The sequence below is a fragment of the Leptodactylus fuscus genome, chromosome 4 (genome assembly GCF_031893055.1).
Source record: "Leptodactylus fuscus isolate aLepFus1 chromosome 4, aLepFus1.hap2, whole genome shotgun sequence".
Taxonomy (NCBI): Eukaryota; Metazoa; Chordata; class Amphibia; order Anura; family Leptodactylidae; genus Leptodactylus; species Leptodactylus fuscus.
In genome coordinates this window covers 151,890,138-151,909,975 of record NC_134268.1, presented here as the reverse complement: position 1 = coordinate 151,909,975, position 19,838 = coordinate 151,890,138, and the positions used below count along the sequence as shown (strand labels likewise).

General features: G+C 47.2%; 1 long non-coding RNA gene across 1 annotated transcript; it reads right to left on the bottom strand.

Annotated features, from left to right (window-relative positions):
• Nucleotides 1-4,373: 4,373 nt before the first annotated feature.
• On the bottom strand, nucleotides 4,374-19,350 carry LOC142201389 (uncharacterized). The gene is made up of 3 exons (XR_012715510.1): nucleotides 19,292-19,350; nucleotides 15,910-16,045; nucleotides 4,374-5,116 (listed from the first exon to the last, which is right to left on the bottom strand). It is a non-coding gene; the product is annotated as an uncharacterized LOC142201389 (long non-coding RNA).
• Between the last annotated feature and the right edge of the window lie 488 nt (nucleotides 19,351-19,838).

Below are 19,838 nucleotides of genomic sequence, written 5' to 3'. Positions count from 1 at the left end.
GAGTGAGTAGAGCCTTGCAAAAGCAGTGTTTTTGGCTGTTGGAGTCGGTAGATCCTTAAAAATACAGTGCTTTTTGCTGTTTGAGTGACTAGAGCCTTTAAAATACAGTGCATTTGGCTGTTGGAGTGAGTAGAGCCTTTAAAATGCAGTGCTGTTGGAGTGAGTAGAGCCTTTCAAATGCAGTGCTTTTTGCTGTTTGAGTGAATGAGCCTTTAAAAAGCAGTGTTTTTGGCACTTAGAGTGAGTAGAGCCTTGCAAAAGCAGTGTTTTTGGCTGTTGAAGTAGGTAGATCCTTAAAAATACAATGCTTTTTGCTGTTTGAGTGAGTAGAGCCTTTAAAATACAGTGCTTTTGGCTGTTGGAATGAGTGGAGCCTTTATAATACAATGCTTTTGGCCCTTGTCGTGAGTAGAGCCTTTACAAAGCAGTGCTTTTGGCCCTTGGAGTGAGTGGAGCCATTAAAATTCAGTGCGTTTGGCTGTTGGAATGAGTGGAGCCTTTATAATACAATGCTTTTGGCCCTTGTCATGAGTAGAGCCTTTACAAAGCAGTGCTTTTGGCCCTTGGAGTGAGTGGAGCCATTAAAATTCAGTGCGTTTGGCCCTTGGACTGAGTGGAGCCTTTAAAACACATTGCTTTTGGTTGTTGGAGTTAGTAGAGCCTTTAAAATGCAGTGCTTTTGGCTGTTGGAGTGAGTAGAGCCTTTAAAATACAGTGCTTTTGGCTGTTGGAGTGAGTAGAGCCTTTAAAATACAGTGCTTTTGGCCCTTGGAGTGAGTAGAGCCTTTAAACTTCAGTGCTTTTGGCTGTTGGAGTGAGTAGAGCCTTTAGAATGCAGTGCTTCTGGGTGTTGGAGTGAGTAGAGCCTTTAAAATACAGTGCTTTCGGCTGTTGGAGTGAGTGGAGCCTTTAAAATACAGTGCTTTTGGTTGTTGGAGTGAGTGGAGCCATTTAAATTCAGTGCTTTTGGCTGTTGGAGTGAGTAGAGCCTTTAAAATACAGTGCTTTTGGCTGTTGGAGTGAGTAGAGCCTTTAAACTTCAGTGCTTTTGGCTGTTGTAGTGAGTAGAGCCTTTAAAATACAGTGCTTTCGGCTGTTGGAGTGAGTGGAGCCTTTAAAATACAGTGCTTTTGGTTGTTGGAGTGAGTGGAGCCTTTAAAGTACAGTGGTTTTGGCTGTTGGAGTGAGTAGAGCCTTTAGAATGCAGTGCTTCTGGGTGTTGGAGTGAGTGAGCCTTTAAAAAGCAGTGTTTTTGGCACTGAGAGTGAGTAGAGCCTTGCAAAAGCAGTGATTTTGGCTGTTGGAGTTGGTAGATCCTTAAAAATACAGTGCTGTTTGAGTGAGTAGAGCCTTTAAAATACAGTGCTTTTGGCTGTTGGAGTGAGTGGAGCCTTTAAAATGCAGTGCTTTTGGCTGTTGGAGCGAGTGGAGCCATTAAAATGCAGTGCTTTTGGCCCTTGGAGTGAGTGGAACCTTTAAAATACAGTGCTTTTGGTTGTTGGAGAGAGTAGAGCCTTTATAATACAGTGCTTTTGGCCATTGGCGTGTGCAGAGCCTTTAAAATACAGTGCTTTTGGCTGTTGGAGTGAGTAGAGCCATTAAAATTCAGTGTTTTGGCTGTTGGAGTGAGTATACCCTTTCAAATGCAGTGCTTTTTGCTGTTTGAGTGAGTAGAGCCTTTAAAATACAGTGTTTTCGGCTGTTGGATTGAGTGGAGCCATTAAACTTCAGTGCTTTTGGCTGTTGGAGTGAGTGGAGCCTTTAAAATGCAGTGCTTTTGGCTGTTGGAGTGAGTGAGCCTTTAAAAAGCAGTGTTTTTGGCACTGAGAGTGAGTAGAGCCTTGCAAAAGCAGTGTTTTTGGCTGTTGGAGTCGGTAGATCCTTAAAAATACAGTGCTTTTTGCTGTTTGAGTGAGTAGAGCTTTTAAAATACAGTGCTTTTGGCTGTTGGAATGAGTGGAGCCTTTATAATACAGTGCTTTTGGCCCTTGGAATGAGTAGAGCCTTTAAAATACAGTGCTTTTGGTCCTTGGGGTGACTGCTGCTGCATGGCTCTCGTTTTTAATTTTTTGGCCCTTGGGGTGACTAGAGCCATGCAGCAGCAGCATTTCATTTTTTGGCCCTTGGGGTGACTAGAGCCATGCAGCAGCAGTTTTTCATTTTTTGACCCTTGGGGCGACCTCTAAAAAATTAGATTTCAGGCCCTTGGGGTGAGCCCTAAAACATTAATTTGCAGGCTCTTTGGGGGAGCCCTAAAAAATTGTTTTGCAGGCCCTTGGAGGGGAGCCCTAAAAGATTTTGCACGCTCCTGTGGGGGTATGCATGAAAAATGTTTTTTTAATTAAAAAAAAAAACAGAAAATATTACTATATTCAGTAGTAGGGGCTGTGGTTGTAGGAGGAGGATGAGAAGGATGTGGAAGAGTAAATTGGTTGCTGGCAGCCTCTCTCCAGTACCTGGACTCTGGACTGGATATACAGCTGGGTATCCACGTCCCCTGGTGCTGGCGAGGGGCACTGCTGACAGCCTCTTTCCAGTACATGGATTCTGGAGTGGATACCCAGCTTGATATCCACGTCCACGTGCTCGCCCACGTACCATGGTGCTGGCGAGGGGCACTGCTGGCAGCCCCTCTCCAGTACCTGGACTTTGGAGTGGACATCCCGCTGGGTATCCACTTCCACGCCCATGTCCCCTTGGGACCGGTGGGGGACGCAGCTGTCAGACCCACACCGATCAGATATTTGTCGCCTATCCTGTGAACAGATAAATACTTTTCATGGCATAATCCTATTTACAGGGTTTTATTTTAAGCTTAGTACCTATTACAGCGGCCATTCCCCACAGCTCTGACACTAATCTATCCTGACCACTAGGACCCCCCCACCATCATCAAAACAAGGGTCCTACATTTGTACTACTGCGCCATTCATCCCTATGGGACTGCTGAAAAGAAATAGAGATCAGAATTATCTCTGGCTGTCTCAAAGAAATGAACGAATCAGCAGCGCACATTGTGGATCATATAGGGCAGAAACAGGACATGTGATCAGTGGGGGTCCCAAAGGACAGATCCCCAGTGATCTACTTTTTATTCCTAGAGGGAATAGCTTGTTGTCTCTGGTGCTGGAAGCCGACATCTGTGTCCCTGGTATAGCGGTGGTGCCGGAGCACTACAGCCCTGCCCCCAATAACTAGGAACACAGCTGCAGTATTCACCCCCGCCTATATACAGTGAACAGAGCTGCAGTATTCACTCCCACCTATATACAGTGAACAGAGCTGCAGTATTAACCACCGCCTATATACAGTGAACAGAGCTGTAGTATTCTACCCCGCTTATATACAATGAACAGAGCTGTAGTATTAACCACCACCTATATACAGTGAACAGAGCTGTAGTATTCTACCCTGCTTATATACAGTGAACAGAGCTGTAGTATTAACCACCGCCAACATACAGTCTACAGAGCCTTCTAGGTTCTAGCACTGGAGACTGGCTGGAAGTGCTGAGTCCCACTGATCCAATATTGGTGACCCTATCCTAAGGGGGAGGGGGGGCCATCAGCCTAGAAAACCTGTTTGATGAAAGTTTTTTATAGACCACAGAGAAAACGAAAATGAAAACAGGACAATGAATATTTTTAGTTAAAAATTGATTTTTAATTTCATATTTAGTATCAAAAAGATAATAATAATTTAAGGTAAAAAAATGTAAAACCTTACAAAAGAAAGACCAAGGAGGAGGGGAAGACCCAAATAAGCAAGGAATGGGAATAGGAAGGGGAGAGGCGGGGGAACGGAATTCTAGACCACATCATGTTAAAAGATTATATAGTATATACTTAATAATGGACATCTGATGGGGCCGGGGTAACAGCTAGTGTCAGATCCTGAGGGGTCGTGCCTACACTGCACTGGGATTCGTTGTTACTAGCAATAGGTGGATTAACACCTGCAATATTTCCATTGGGGGAAAGCAGCACTTTTCTCTCTGCATGATTCGTGCGGAAAATACACAGACCCCATTATAGCCTGTGGGTCCGTGTGGTTTCATTGCTCATCGCTTTTTAATGCGTTCAATATTCCGTTCAGAGGGCATCTCCAAGCGGACTCTCCAAATGGAATACCGAACACAGATGTGAAGCAGCCTTAGCTAATGCATCATGGTACGTGTACGCTGACTTGCACTACCTCCCCCTCCGTCTCTCTAGCTATCCTGACCACTACTAGACCTTCTCAACTAAGGCTTGGTTCACACATCAGTATGCAATCAGTATGTGCATCAATCCGTTTTAAGTCTCAAACTGAATTCAAACGGACGGATGGCATACTGATGTGTGAACCAAGCATAATAAGCCCACCGCCCCCGCCCCATCATACTTGCCTCTCTCTTACTTCCAGACTTCCTCCAGTAAGACAGCTCCTCCCTCTTTTCTGACTCTGCCGCAGTACGCAATAGTCCAGCCGTTGCTCTTTGCTCTGCAGTCGGAAAGCCACCTCTACAACGCAGGCATGGGAGGCTATTGTTGTTTTAATGGCATTTACTCTGTAGCCAAAAATGACATGTCACCTGTATTCTATGTTTTGGTACAATTCCAGGGAAAACAAATTTATATGGTTTTATTTACATTTTAACCCCGTAACAAAAACCCAAAACTGTGCCAATATTATGACACCCATAACTTTTTTTCTAATTCCGTGTATGGGGGTGCATAGGGCATTTTTTTTTTTGCAGACCCAGGTATACCCCCCAGGGGGCCTTATCCCTAATGTAATGCATTACAAAATATTGGCACTTCTACTGCAGGCTGCATACATGTAGAGGCAGAGTAAGGGCCATTATATAACATGCTGCTCGCTGTGGGGCCATTATATTACATGTGGGCAGTGAAGGGGACATTCTCCTGAGTGTGGGGGCACTGAGGGGACCATCAAATAACTTTTACTGAAGGCTCCAAACAAAGCCTTATAAAGGTTTATAAAATAAGTGTTGCCTATTTGGAGGAGTCCGGTTGAGACATTTGATCACTAGGGGGCACATCGCTTGGTCTAGAGCACTGGCACCTAATGATCTTGTAGTGGAGTCTTCACACCATTGAGATCTCACATAAACCTAGAAACAAACAAAAACCTAGTTAAACATTGTTTTGAGGTTTATTTTTAGTCAAATGTATAAAAAAAAAAAAAAAAAAAAGGACATTCCGGAATTTGATGTGACAGCAGAGACATAAGCCCCATGTAAAACAATAAATCCCCCCCCCCATATGTTATTTAAGTGTTCCCTTCATGAGACTGACCCATTTGTCACACATCCTGCACCTCTCCCACCTCACACAACCTGAACCCCTCTATCATGCTCACACACAGCCTGAACGGTTGTGACTAAATACTAGATGCCCAGTGGCGTAACTAGGAATGGCGGGGCTCCGTGGCGAACTTTTGACATGCCCCCCCCCCCCCCCCCCCCCCGAACGACACCGACGTCGAAGACCTCGACCGGCCCCCTCCTCCGCACTCTATTATGTCCCTTACTGCCCCCTGCACACAGAATTATGTCCCTTAGTGGCCCCTGCACACAGTAGTGGACACCCATAAACAATTATTATACTCTGGGGTCTGAAAAGACCCCAGAGTATAATAATCGGAGACCCAGGAGAATAAAAACATAAAAAATTACTGTTTCTTACCTGTCCCCGGCTCCTACGCTGTCTTCTCCGCTGCCGTTCTTCTGAAATGACGTCAGACATCACATGACCCGGGACGCAGGCCGGGTTCATGTGACGTCAGAGACGTCAGAAAGGAGGCCTGGCAGGATCGTGGAGAGGTAAGTAACAGTGTTTTTTATGTTTATTACCTCTCCCGGTCCGTTGATCATTATACTCGGGGGTCTGCAAAGACCCCCGAGTATAATGATGGTATTTGTGGGGCCCGCAGTGTCACTTACCGATCCCAGCCCAGCCAGAATCGGCAAGTGAATAGGGTCCCTAACAGCCTATAAAGAAAAAAAAAAAAAAATGCAGCGGTAGCGGCTGTCACCGGGCCCCCTAATGGCCCAGGCCCTGTGGCAGCTGCCTCTATGGTAGTTACGCCCCTGTAGACGCTGTAGGGACCTGGTCCTTACCAGGTCTAGTATTTAGCCGGCTCAGTGTGAGTTGTCTATTCCCCCTTACTGGTAAGGACCTTTTTCCCGCCTGGTGGTCGGGTCCTTAACCGAGATAGTATTTAGCCAGCTCACAGTGAATTGGCTAAATCCCGTACTCCAGAGGGACCAGGTCCTCACCAGTGATAGTATTTAGCCAACTCTATGTGAGCCGTCTATTTCCCATCATTTGTAGGGACCATTTTTGCCCCCTATAACACGGCGTATACGTTCCTAACTCCCATTGAAATGAATGGGATCTTTTTCAGAGCGCAATCTGCTCACACGTGTATACGTGCCAGATTGCACTCCACGTTACATCGTGTGAACGCACCCTCACAGTGAATTGGCTAAACCCCGCTCTCTGTAAGGACCTTTATAATAGCTGGGCTCCGGCTTCAGTAATGTTTGTAAATCTCACAATAAAGGGACAAGATTAGATCATAAGAATTATAAGATAAAGATAATATGTGTCTTATTATTATTATTCCAACAATTGTTTGGAAATCAACAATAAAAGCGGTAAAAATATTTTTCAGCAAAAAGTGTGAGGGAGTTTTCCTTTTCCATGTTTCCTATACATACAAGGTTTCATACCGGTGAGGTCCTTCCAGTGATAGTATTTAGCCGTCTCACACTGACCTGGCAATTTACTATACTCCGTAAGGACCTTTTCCATCTTTCCTATGCTTACAAGGTTTCATACCGGTGAGGTCCTTCCAGTGATAGTATTTAGCCGTCTCACACTGTATCCATGTATCATATACTGTACTTAGAAGGTTTCAGATGGTATAAGATAGAGTCAGTGTATGAAGAGATCTGTGGAGAAAGAGAACGTTGCATTGTTTGACGGTCCGTGACCCGGCTATGTGAATAGCCTCATTGAATGTAAGGCTGCCATGTGATGACATGACCATTATTCAGTGTAGTGTGAATGTAGGCTTATAATATGAGTCCTGTATACTGTTTATATATAGTAGATAACCGCTGTATTACCCAGAAGCCGCACGGCTTGTAACATCGGCAGCAGTTTTGTGAGTGAAGCCACTCTTTTCTGGTAATATCTAGAGATGAGCGGACGCCGTTCGATCGAATAGGTATTCGATCGAATATCTTGGCGTTCGATGTATTCGTTCCCAATCAAATACAAGGCCGCATACGCAGTAAAAATTCGTATCCCCTCCCACCTTCCCTGGTGTGTTTTTTGCACCAATAACTGTGCAGGGCAGGTGGGACAGGAACTACGACAACGGAGGCAGTGAAAAAAATGTAAAAAAAACCCATTGGCTGCCGAAAACAGGTGATCTCCCAATTCATAAGAACAGTGTCGGCCATCTTCGTCTCATTCTCGTGTTGGAGTGATAGAGTGTGGCGTCAGACTGTCAGTGCGATACAGTGCTTTGTTAGGGCTCATTCACACGGAGTAACGCCGGGCGTGTATCACAGCCGTACACACCGGCGTTACGGCAGACTGCCGAAAACTTCCCATTCACTTCAATGGGAGCGCTCCCATTGAAGTGAACGGGAAGTGTTTGGCAGTCTGCCGTAATGCCGGCGTGTACGGCTGTGATACACGCCCGGCGTTACTCCATGTCAATGAGCCCTTAGGCAGGAATTGAGAATAATAACAGCTCTTTTCAGAGCTCAATTAATAGCTAGCTAGCAAATCATGCAGCATAGCAGCAGGGGACGTGGAACTAGATACCCAGCTGGGTATCAGCTCCACATTATACGTACTAGAAAGGGGCTACCAGCAGTGCCCCTCGCCAGCACCAGGGTACGTGGGAGAGGAGGTGGATACCCAGCTGGGTATCAGCTCCAGAGTCCAGGTACTGGAGAGGGGCTGGCAGCAGTGCCCCTCGCCAGCACCGGGTTACGTTGGTGAGCACGTGGAACTGTATACCCAGCTGGGTATCAGCTCCACATTATACGTACTAGAGAGGGGCTACCAGCAGTGCCCCTCGCCAGCACCAGGGTACGTGGGAGAGGAGGTGGATACCCAGCTGGGTATCAGCTCCAGAGTCTAGGTACTGGAGAGAGGCTGCCAGCAGCAGCAGGAGACGTGGGTGAGGATGTAGATATCCAGCTGGGTATCCACTCCATAGCCCAGGTACTGGAGAGATTCAGTCAGGAACCAATTTACTCTTCCTCATCCTTCTCATCCTCCTACAACCCCAGCCCCTACTACTGAATGTTTGAAAAAAATTTATTTTTTTTAATTGAAATAATTTTTCTCATGCATACCCCCCACAGGGGCCTGCAAATTAATGTTTTAGGGCTCCCCCCACAGGCGCCTGCAAATTAATGTTTTAGGGTTCCCCCAAGGGCCAAAAAATAAAACCCTGCTGCTAAAAGGCTCTAGTCAGCCAAAGGGCCCAAAGCACTGCTTTTTAAAGGCTCAACTCACCCAAAGGACCAACAAATCTCTGCTGCTGCAAGGCTGAACTAAGTTCAAGGGCCTAAAACTCTGCAGGTAAAAGGCTGAAGTAACCTGAAGGGCCTCAATTTCTGCTGGTAGCTCAGCTTAAGGGTGTGTAACTTAATTTGGAAGCGCTCATGTTAAGGGCCTTAAAAGTGAATTTTGGAAGGTCTTACCACATCACACACATCCACAACGACAGTTCGGGGTGGGGACTAAAGGATTTCCCATTGCCTATTCCATCTGTGGTTGTCATGGAGAACGTGGTTTAAAAGGGGTGCTTTTTATTGTTTGTTGAGCTTGAATTGGGGTTTGTGTCCATCCATTTGGGGAGTAAAGAAGGTTTCCAGGTATTTTCCCACTTTGATAGAGGTTTTTTGGAATGTGAAAGTGTGTAGTTGTTAGGCTGTGATAGTGGGGTAATACAGTGACTTGGGCTTGTTAGATGCCCCCCAGACATGCTTCCCCTGCTGTCCCAGTTGCATTGCAGAGGTGTTGGCATCATTTGCTGAGGTGTAATAGTGGACTTGGTGACTCTCCTGAGTCGAATGGTAGGATCCTCTGAAACAAAGCATTTTCTCCCATAGACTATAATGGGGTTCGATAGTCGAATATTGAGATGCTATTCGTAACGAATAACGAACATAGAATATTTTACTGTTCGCTCATCTCTAGTAATATCCAGCATTCACTATACAATTGTATAGTAAAGTGTGCTGAATGTATCTTAGGGCGGGTTTACACCTGCGCCCAGTCTCCGCTTTGCAGGTTTCCGTCTTCTTTGTTTGCGAGAAACTGGACAGGAGACAAAAACTGGCAGTCACTTTTCATTTGAATGGGTTTGCAAAGTGTCCGCCCGTGAGCGTCTTCTGGCATCCGCGGCGAAACCTTTTTTTTTTTTTTTCCCCAGACACAAAGTCCTGCATGTCCAACTTTGTGTCCAGTTAAAAAAAAACAAAACAGTTTCGCCGCAGAGATTTGAAGACGCTCACGGCCACTCACAAGCGGACACTGGCTGCCGGGTTTCCATCAGGGTTTCTCGGGCACAAGATGGAAACTCACAAAGCAGAGACCGGGCGCAAGTGTGGACCCGCCCTTAGATCAGTCCTATTTTGTGAGGTCTCAGCCTAGAGTTACATGAAGGTATAAATTAAAGGGATTATTGGGACTATGATATTGATTGCTGTGGTCTCTTCTCTACTTACCAAGCACAGTGGCATACACTGTATAGAGGCCGTGCTTAGTATTACAGCTCATCCCCATTCATTTCAATTAGATTGAACTGCAGCATGGCCGTGTGACGTACAGATTCTAACTGAGTAGAAGTGGAGCTCAACAGCATATTCCTAGAATACTCCTTTAGGCCGGGGCCCCACGTTGCGGAAACACAGCTTTACTTGTTGCAGTTTTTTGACTCAAAGCCAGAAGTGGATTGTGCAAAAGATATAGGAAGTTCTTATACTTCTACATTTCCCATTCCTCTTGTAGCTATTCTTGGCTTTGCCTCCAAAAACTGCAACAAAATAAGCAGCGTTTCCGCAACGTGGGGCCTCACATATTAGTAACCCTTAGGCCGGCTTCACACGGACATTACAGTATGGAACGCTGAAGCTGCGAGGAAGCCGGAACTCCTAGCATCATAAACAACTATACTGCTGGGAGTCCGGGTCCTGGTCTGGGAACCACAGCTGACAACCAAATGTGTCCATGTGAAGCCGGCCTTAGGGTGCCATTACACATGTGATCTTTATTCACATTAGCGCATGTGCTGTTGTTTCTACTCTGATCAAAAACACACCTGTGTAATAGCAGCCCTAGGGCGGGTTCAGGCTACCCTTGTTAAAGGGGCTCTATCAGCAAAATTTTGCTGTATGAGCCCCACATATGCGTGAATAGCCTTTAAAAAGGCTATTCAGGCACCGCTAACCTTATTTTAAACCCCCGTCCCGTTTTAAAATAAAACTATAAAAACATATAGGTAAATCATACTTGAACATCCACGGGGGGCGGTCGCGCACGATACGACATCTTCTAGCACACCTACCTCTTCTTTCGGCGACGCCCTCCGGTCCTGGGTCTTCCCGGCTTCATCTTTATCTACTTCCAGCGGTTCAAATCCAATTGGTTGAAGTCCGGCGCATGCGCAGTAATGCTCCCTCTGGAGCTACTGCACATACTCTGGCACCATTTTTCTCAATGGCAGTGCCGCCGGAGTGTGCGCAGTAGCTCCGGAGGGAGCTCTACTGCACACACGCCGGATTTCAACCAATTGGATTTGAACCGATGGAAGAAGATGAAGCCGGGGAAGAGACAGGACCGGTGGGCGTCGCCGAAAGAAGAGGTAGGCGTGGCAGAAGATGACGTCGGATCGTGCATCACCGCCCAGTGTGCAAGTTCAAGTATGATTTACATATATGTTTTTATAGTTTTATTTTAAAACAGGACGGGGGATTAAAATGAGATTAGCGGTGCCTGAATAGCCTTTTTTTTAAAGGCTATTCACGCATATGTGGGGCTCATACAACAAAATTTTGCTGAAAGAGCCCCTTTAATGTCCGTTGATGGATGACCGCAACGGACATTAACTGCAGCAGAGAAATGGACAGAGACAGTCAGTGTCCATTCAAGTTAACACTAATGTAGACAACACGATGGCTGCTGTCTCCTGTCTGTCCTCAGTCTCCCATCTGTCCTCAGTCTCCCATCATTTAAGTTTAGTTTTGTGACTGAAGAATAAGTTGTGCGCACCGGACATTTTCCTTCCTTTACAAAAATAAACAAAAATTACGGAAAAAACACAAGAGACAGAAAAAAGGAGACAGAAGACGGCGTCCTTAATGGTTTTTTTTTTCTTAATATTCTAGTCAATGGGAACAGACGCAGGAGGATGAGGAGACTCCATCTATGTCTGTTGCTCTCATCCTATGACAGGTAACAGTAACGGACGTGCATAACAGTAGTGTGAACGTAACCTTACTCCATCATGTTCTAGGTCTTCCACTACTGTATGCAGAGATCCTGTTGTGCCTTGATGAGTCAGAGTCGCTTTGGTGACACAAGAGGTGGGGATGGGGTAAGTTATAGCGAATTGGTGGATTTCTTACTATTAAAGTTATGACATTCAGAAAACACTATTTACACATCTATTTTTTTAATTTTTTTGCCCAAAAAATAAAATTTGTTAAAAATAAAAAAAAGTCAAAACAACAAAATAATAGCAAAACATGAACAAACTCAGAATCCCTTTAAAAAGTGACCGCTATCATTCAAACGCATTGTTTTATGACTAACACGGCAGAATAGCCTTAAGAAAGGCTATTTGTCTCCTACCTTTATCAGTCGTCTCCGGCCCGCCGTTCGGTAGAAATACCGGGTTTTTACCGGTATGCAAATGAGTTTTCACAGCACTGGGGGCTTCCCCAATGCTGCCAGAGAAGTCTCTCCAGCAATGCCTCCATCTTCAACAGCAACCACCTCTTCTGCGTCTTCTCTGGGGTCACACTCCGGCACCTGCACAGTCTGCTCTGCCATTGGGACGCAGACAAAAGCCAAGTGCACAGGCTGGCGGCCATTTTTTTGGAGGCCGCTACGCTCGCATGCACAGTAAGCTCCTGTAGTTGTATGGAGAACAGGAGCGTACTGCACATGCACGCGTAACGGCCTCCAAAAAAATGGCCGCCGGCCTGTCCACTCGGCTCTTGCCTGCATCCCGAAGGCAGAACCGACTGCGCAAGCGCCGGAGTGTGACCCCAGAGAAGACGCAGAAGAGGCGGTTGCTGTTGAAGATGGAGGCGTCGCTGGAGAAAGTTCTCTGGCAGAATCGGGGATGCCGCAAGTGCTGTCTGAGCGCTTCCCCCCACCCCACCAGTGCTGCAGAAGAACTCATTTGCATACCAGTAAAAACCGGTCTTTCTACCGAACGGCGGACCGGAGACGACGGATAAAGACGAATAGCCTGCACGTGTCAGCTATTCCGACGTGTCAGCTAGGAAAAAAAAAAAAAAAAAAAAGTGTTTAAATGATAGGATCCCTTTAAATAATTGTATCCCTTCCCGACATCTGTAATAGTACATGCCGGACCTTTAAAGATGGCGGCCATCATAGCCACTGGGTCTTCACAGTATTGGAGACCCGATACTAACGAGTGCAGCTATAACTACATCCAGGTATATCCCACTATCCCCCATGTCCCTCCGGTGTACCCCCACATTACTAACAAGCACTGCACTATCCCCCCCATTACTTTTTGTACATTGCAGCACATGGAAACTATATGTATATCTAAAGTAGAAAGTCCGCAGAGGAAAACTGCACATTTTACGTGAAAGGCCTTGTAGGAAAATCGCAATGTGTTTCCACAGAGGTTTTTCCTGCAGAGCTTTTTGGCTGTGGCCCCCTATGTGGGGCTTTAACCTAAAGCACATTGTCAATCACCTCTGCACCGCCAATGGAGGAGTTTCTTTGTGCCTCTTATGCAATCCTTAGGCCGGGTTCACACGGGGTATTTTGGATCGGAACCTGAGGCTGCCTCAGGTTCCGGTCCCAAAATACAGGTGGCTGTGACTGGATACCAGTGCACTGCACCAGCATCCAGTTGCGCACTCCGCTCCGGATTAGGTCCAAATGAATGGGCCTAGTTGGGAGGAGGGAGTGTCTTCAGGCGGATGTCGTGAGGTGTCTGAAGAATGAACATGTCCGTTCTTTTTTCTAGGAGCTGGAACAAACGGCTCCCAGAAAAAAACTGAGCAAAAAAAAAAAACCTGTGTGAACTTACCCTAAATCCACCAAGCATCAACCATAGCTTGCCATCCATTAAAGTAACACAGCTCTAAATCCCCCCCCCAATTCACCAGGCACCCCACAGTTTGCCATGCACCCATCTCTCCGCCACAGTGAATTGTGTACCCCACATCCACCCTGCACAGGGTCGGACTGGGGTGTTTAGGGCCCACCAGTGGAATTGTTTTTAGGGGCCCACCGCCAGGACCCCTGTAGATGAGTTGTACAGAGACAGGATGGCTAAAGGTAATATCAGGAGCCGGCTGCTCGCCTGCCATACGATGTGTACCACTGCACTACCTAAACCCACTGCTACATCCTGTATGGCAAGAGAGCAGCGTGGCTCCTAGAATTGTCACCATTACCTGTAGCCGCACTGTAATGAAAAAGCTCATCTGCAGAGGTCCTGGCTGTCAGATTCCCACAGATGTAATATTGATGGCTTATCCTGAGGACAGGCCATAAATATTAGAAACATGGATAAATCCTTTAAAGATATTGTCCAGGAATTGGAGCAACTCATGTGCCGGGCTGGAGGTTTAAAATAAAAGAGCATACTCACCTGTCCTCAGCAACCCGTTGTCCTCGGCCAGTGTCCATTCAGTCTCGTGCTGGCACCTTCTTGCTTGGAGTCCTGCACATCATGTGACCGCTAAGAGGAATTGGGTACAGAATTTCCAGAAATGAGGTGTTGCCATCAGACCGAACAGACAGAGGCGGAGGACAACAGGGTGCTGGGGACAGGCGAGTGTGTGTTTTTTTTTTTGTTTTTTTTTACACCTCCGTGGCTGAGGTGTAATAATGAGGGATGAATCAGCTGTTTGAGTGAATCGTGACATCTGTGCAAGCGCCGTGACCCCTTCTCTGTTTACACAGTATCGTACATCTCACAGTGGCCATGTCATGTAACTACAGCCTCGTCCTATAAGCGTCTATGTGACAAGGCTGTAATTGCACCACACGGTCACTATAAACAGACAGCGTGTGATATAAACAGGCACCATGGCCCCTTCATACAACTGATCAGGGGGTCACTTATCTCTTATTGATGATTTATTCTGAGGATAGATCATCAATATAAATAGGCTTAAGGAGTTTTCCAGTACAAGGCCCCACGTGGTGTCCTGCAGCAAAAAAGCGCTGCGGGAAAAACCGCGTCCATGACGCATCACGTTTCTTGCCGCAGCCCTTTGCACAGAAAGTTTGCAGAGCTTTCCTCTCTATTTTCTGCTTCAATTATATTGAAACCGCCAGAATTTCCATAGGCATGCTGCAATGTCTAACTCTAAAACCAAGACTGCTTTGGAAATTACAGCATGTATCTTATTTTACCGCAAAGTGTGGATGGGGCTTCATATGGCGAAAACACCACGGGAAAAGCCGACAGTTCCTGCAATGTGAATGGGATTCTAGCAAATCCCATCCACACGTTGTGGAAAATTATGGGCAGTGAACATGCTGCGATTTCCAAAACCGTTGGGGTTTTGGAAATCGCTGGAATATCACTTATACCTACGAAAACACTGATGGTTTCCCTATAGGTGTAATGGAAGCAGAAAATGAAAAGCGCTGCGGGAAAAAAAACACAATGCGTTGCTGCTGCGGTTTTTTCTGCAGCGCTATTTTGTTGCAGTTTGCAACGTGAGGCCTTAGTCTTAATAAAGCCCAAGTGCCACTTTCATTAAATTAATTGCCCCCTCATAGTATGCCCCTAATTCCCCCTGACATAAATACTGCACCCCTAATATCAATGACTACCCCCTTATGTTCATAATGCCTCCTAATATAGCCTCCCCTTGTATTCGTAATGTCCCCTAATAACCCCTATAAAAATGACCCCCCTTATGTTCATAATGCCCCCTCCTTATAATTATAATTTCCCACTCCAAACAACCCCTTGTACTATTAAAATACCCAAAACTAAGCTTTAAAAAAAAAAAAAAAAATAATAATACTCACCTACCTGCGATCCTGATGAACGGAGGTGGCCACTTTACATCCAAGTGCAGGACGTCTGTGTATCAGCACAGTCGATCTAGTTAAAAATAAGGTATATTAATGGCGGTGCCTGGACCCAGAGCAGCGCCATTGGTGTAACTAATGTTTTGTGGGCCTGGGTACAAACTTTTGTCCGTGGTCCCCTATCCCCATAACTAGAGTGAATTCTTGATAGTGGCGGTTATGGGCGCTAAAGCAATATCTCAGATACCTGAAAGAGATACAGCTTTAGTACCCACAACTGCAGCTATCAAGAATACGGTGAGAAAGCAGCGCAACGCCCCACATGTAAGCAATACTGGGACAGCATAACGTGCTCCACAGGGGCCCCCAAACAGTATGATGTGCACCACAGTGGCCCCCAAACAGTATTACGTGCTCCATAGTGACCCCCATACAGTATGATGTGCACCACAGAGGCCCCCAAACAGTATTATGTGCACCACAGAGGCCCCTAAACAGAATTAGGTACTCCATAGTGACCCCCAAACATTATTATGTGCACCACAGTGGCCCCCAAAACAGAATTATGTGCTCACCAGTGACACCCCCCACAGTATTATATGCTCACAGGGTCGTGACTAGAGTGGAGTTGCTCCTGGTAGGTATGATGTCACAGGAAGGGGCGTGGCCTCTCAGAGGAGGGCAGAGTTTCGGCCATCACTGCTCTGTGTTGTATAGAGGAAGCCGGAGCCGAGCTCATGAAGCTGGAGAACAGAAAGCAGAGAGGATTGTCTTGTGGTAATGGAGGATGGAAGAGAAGAGACAGGTTTGTTTTACATGAGACGACATGTTGGATGAGGCTGAGGGGAGAGAGTGATGTAGTTACATGGGACTGCACATTAGATGAGGCTGAGGAGAGAGAGTGATGTAGTTACATGGGACTGCATGTTGGATGAGGCTGAGGAGAGAGAGTGATGTAGTTACATGGGACTGCATGTTGGATGAGGCTGAGGAGAGAGAGTGATGTAGTTACATGGGACTGCACATTAGATGAGGCTGAGGAGAGAGAGTGATGTAGTTACATGGGACTGCATGTTGGATGAGGCTGAGGAGAGAGAGTGATGTAGTTACATGGGACTGCATGTTGGATGAGGCTGAGGAGAGAGAGTGATGTAGTTACATGGGACAGCATGTTCCATGAGGCTGAGGGAAGAGATTGATGTAGTTACATTGGACTGCACATTGGATGAGGCTGAAGAGAGAGAGTGATATAATTACATGGGACTACACATTGGATGAGGCTGAGGAGAGAGAGTGATGTAGTTACTTGGGACTGCACGTTGGATTAGGCTGAGGGGAGCGAGTTTTTTATGGGACTGTATCCCGGAGGGTCTGGTGGATTGGATTGATGTTTAGGGTGGTATAGGAGTCGTTGGCATAGAGGGAGACGGGGTCCTTTAGGTGTTTCTGGCATTTAAGGGGGCACAGGAGATCTTTGGGGGTACTGCTGCATCTAAGAGGGGAGGCAGTGGCGTGCACAGTATTACATGCCCAGCAGTGTCCCCCATTCAGTATTACATACCCAGCAGCCCCCCCCCCCATATACAATATTACATGTCAAGCAGTGCCCCCCCCCAACACACACATTATATCTCCAGCAATGCCTCCCCCCCCCCCCCCCAGTATTATATGCTCCCAACAGCCCCCTCCAGTGATATTATTCTACACTGTGGTCTCCTCAGACCCCAGAGTATAATAATCGGTGGCCCAGGGTAGGTGAATAAAAATAACAAACCCTAATACTCGCCTCGCCTTTCCTGGGTATCCTGGCTCCGGCTGTCTTCAGCATCTTCCTGACGTCTCTGTTGAGTCCTGTGATTGGTCCTCAGCAGTCACATGAGGGGTCACTGACATCATTACGCCGCTGCGCTCCATCTGACTGCTGGGGCCTAATCTCAGGCCTCAATCACATGATGGAAGACGCCGGAGAGGACGCAGAGAGGTGAGTATATCTATTTATTTTAAGTCACCTCTCCTGGGCCAGTGTCTATTGAAAAAGGGCCTGGCAATATGCCGGTGCCCCTTTTCATTTACAATATATATAGTGGTCGGGGAACCAGGCTTTCCCCTGCTGCTGTCACATAGTGGTACTGGACCCCGACTATCTCTAGCTGGCTACTGGCCCCGTGTCTCACCGGGCCAGGTCACGATCGTTACACCCCTGGCAGTGGGTCTTTGAAGTACTGCTGGTATCTAATGGGGGGCACTGGGTCTTTGGGATACTGCTGGCATCTGGGGGGGGGGGGAGGGGGTCTTTGGGGTACTACTGGCATCTAAGAAGGGGCAGGGGCCTATGGGGTGCTGCTGGCAACTAAAAGAGAAGGACAGGGATCTTTGGTGTGCTTCGAAGGGGGGGGGGTGCAGTTGGCATCTGAAGGAGTGCATGAGTCCCTTGGATGCTGCTAGCATCTAAGTGGGCAGGGGTCTTTGGGATGCTGGCATCTGAAGAAAGGTAGAGGTCCTCGAGGTGCTTCTGACATAAAGGGGGAGGTCCTTGGGGTGCTATTAGCATCTATGGTGTATGCTGTTGGCATGGATAGGGGCAAGGTGTCCCTGGCGTACTTCTGGCAACTAAAAGGGGCAGAGACCCTGGGGTGCCATCGACATCTAATTATGTTGGCATGCATCCTTGATGTGCTTGGGCATCTACAGGGGGGCGATGTCCTTGGGGTGCTGCTGACATCTAATGGATGAGCAAACATCCCTGGGGTGCTGCTTGCATGTAATGGTGGGGAGGGTCCCCAGGGGGGCCTGCTGCATGCGTTTGTGTGGGTTCCCAGGGGTATTGAATTTGTGTGTTGGGGTCCTGGGGTACTGCTTGTATGTGAGAGGGAGTTCTGTCCCAGGGTGCTGCGACCTGTGTCCTTGTTTGGAGGCCCCTGGGATGCTACCTGTGTGTGTGTGAGGTGGTTTTGGTGATGGCCCCTTGGGTACTTCCACCTGTGGGCATGTGGCGGAGGTTCCAGGGTACTGCTTTGTTGTGTTTAGGTCATTTGGGTGCTGCCTTCATGTAAATGGGGGATTCCTGCAGTGCTGTTTGTATGTGGGTGGGGGTTGTTCTTGGGCCCTGAGATGTTACCACCTGTGTGTGTTTGGGGATGCTGCCTGTGTGTTGGAGGGGTCCGGCACCTTGGATGTTGCCACCTATGTGTTAGGGTGCTCCTGCTGTATACTGAGGGGGACTGCCATCTGTAGCCTGAGAGGGGCAAGGGGGGCTGCCATCTGTATGATAGGGGAGATCCAGGACCTGGGGGCTGCCTCCTGTGTGAGCTGTAGGTATAAATATTCTGCACTGCTCACTCTCCAACCCTGCAGTGATCACTAGCACCAAACTGATGGTCATTGCTGTATAAAGAGGTTACTCACAATGCAGGAACTCCTTTAGAGCAGAAAGAGTCCCTTCACTAGATGGGGGCAAATCTTAAGACATTACTTTTCTGTGTGTCATAACTGAGTGTAAACCCTTGACTGTGACTCTTGCACTTGGGGTTAGTCGTGGTCAGGTTATGACTGCAATTAACTCTTTCTAGTGCATGAGTTAGCAATTCTAACAAATGTCATGGTCACTTTACTCTCCCTGTACAGCAGGTGCAACCCTAAGGAAGATTAGGGCAGCTATACTTTATTTCAGGGGTCAGCAACCTTCGGCTCTCCAGCTGCTGTGAAACTACAACTCCCAACATGCTCCATTCACTTCCATGGGAGTTCCAAGAACAGCAGAGCAAGTATACATGCTGGGAGTTGTAGTTTTACAACAGCTGGTGTGCTGAAGGTTGCCGACCCCTGCTTTATTTGTATAGCAGGCTGCCTGTGTTCTCCCCCCCATATATTCATTAATACAACGTGCCCCCCGAAGACCACCAAGTGTGCCTGGTGAGCTGTATTCACCACTGACTCCCCCAACCTCCTGCAGTCAGTGATTCCATCTAAGTGATTGAATTGCTGATTACCCAAGAAGGGGTTCATCACAAGCTTGACATGACTGTGGTTAAGGCCCCACGTAGCACCTGTAGCAAAAAAAAAAACACTGTTGGAAAAACAGCAACACATCAGGGTTCTTCCTGTAGCGCTTTGTACAGGTTTCCTCTGTGGACTTTCTGCTTTAACTATACCAATAGGGAAGCCGCCGCCGGTGTGTCCTGGGGTATAACTGGCATGCTCCAATTTCCAAAACCATGACAGTGCAGCGTATCCGCTGCATCTATTTTACCGTAAAATGGGGATGGGATTGGGTTTTTTTTTTCTGCCACGTTTCTTCCACGGTGTTTAAGTGGTGTGGGGAGCCAGCCTCATGGAGTTATCCACTTTCTCAGGGTAGGCCATCAATATTAGACCTGCAGGGGAACCCCAACACGTAAAACCCCTGCATATCTCCGGTACAGAGATTGTAATGGCGCATCGCTGCAGTACCTACACTCACCACTACAGTTTGTACAACACCAGAGATCTGCAGGGGCCCCCACACATCTAATACTGATGGCCTATCCTGAGGTACTA